Here is a 979-nt window from a genome sequence, read left to right as displayed (position 1 = left end):
GCCCTCAGTACTCCTTCAGATAAAAATAATTAAAGCAGTATTTCTCAATCCTAACTGTCACAGCATTGTAGAGATTCATTTTCATAGTATAACATGCTACCCGCACAGTTAGTTGACAATGTTGTCTACCTAAGTAACTTCTCCACCATTTTTGAATGACTGTTACTAGTATTCTGTGTAAATGCCTGATATATGTCTGAACCTTACATCCTTGAAACCAGCTCTGGATTTTAACTGCTAAGTCATTCTCCTTTTTTCTAATTGTATCCACAACACTGTTCATAAAGGAGTACTGATTTTCTACAACTGACAACAGAGCTTGCAGCTGGGCTAACGTGGCCATGGCCTCTTGGCCTCATAGTGATGACATTTTAGATACAACACCAAAGGCATGATATGTGTAAGAAATAATTGATGAGCTGGACTTCAATTAAAGTTAAAAACTAACCTGCAAAATACAATGTCAAAAGAATGAGAAGATAAACCACAGACTGGGGGAAAATATTTGCAAAAGACACATCTGATAAAGGACTATTATCCAAATATACAAAGAACCTTCAAACTCAACAATAAACAAACAACCTGATTTAAAAATGGGCATAGAGCTTGCCAGATAGCTCAGTTGGATAGAGCACTGCCTTGTAACACCAAGGTCAAGGGTTCGGATCCCTGTACTGGCCAGCTGCCAAAAATTAAAATAAAATAAAAATGGGCAGAAGACCTAAAGAGACACCTTCTCAAACAAGATACACAGATGTTAAGTAAGCATATGGAAAGATGTTCCACATCACGTCATTATGGAATTGCAAATTAAAACAACAATAACATACCACTACATACCTATTAGAATGGCCAAAACCCAAACATTGACAACACCAAATGCTGGTGAGAATGCGGAGCAACAGGTATTCATTGCTGGTAGGAATGCAAAATGGTACAGCTACTTTGGAAGACAGTTTAGCAGTTTCTTTTTTTTTTT

The 979-nt window shown here is 37.1% G+C and overlaps 1 protein-coding gene and 1 pseudogene across 2 annotated transcripts in view; both read right to left on the bottom strand.

Moving 5' to 3' along the window:
• LOC103587468 overlaps nt 1-343 on the bottom strand; it is a 1,796-nt pseudogene extending 1,453 nt beyond the window's left edge.
• CCND3 (cyclin D3) overlaps nt 1-979 on the bottom strand; it is a 107,327-nt gene that overhangs the window by 50,970 nt on the left and 55,378 nt on the right. The gene's annotated exons all lie outside the window — the stretch shown is intronic.

Source organism: Galeopterus variegatus, unplaced genomic scaffold (genome assembly GCF_000696425.1).
Source record: "Galeopterus variegatus unplaced genomic scaffold, G_variegatus-3.0.2 Scaffold452, whole genome shotgun sequence".
Classification (NCBI taxonomy): Eukaryota; Metazoa; Chordata; class Mammalia; order Dermoptera; family Cynocephalidae; genus Galeopterus; species Galeopterus variegatus.
Note: the sequence above shows the minus strand (reverse complement) of the source record. Positions and strands in the feature narration are given on the sequence as shown.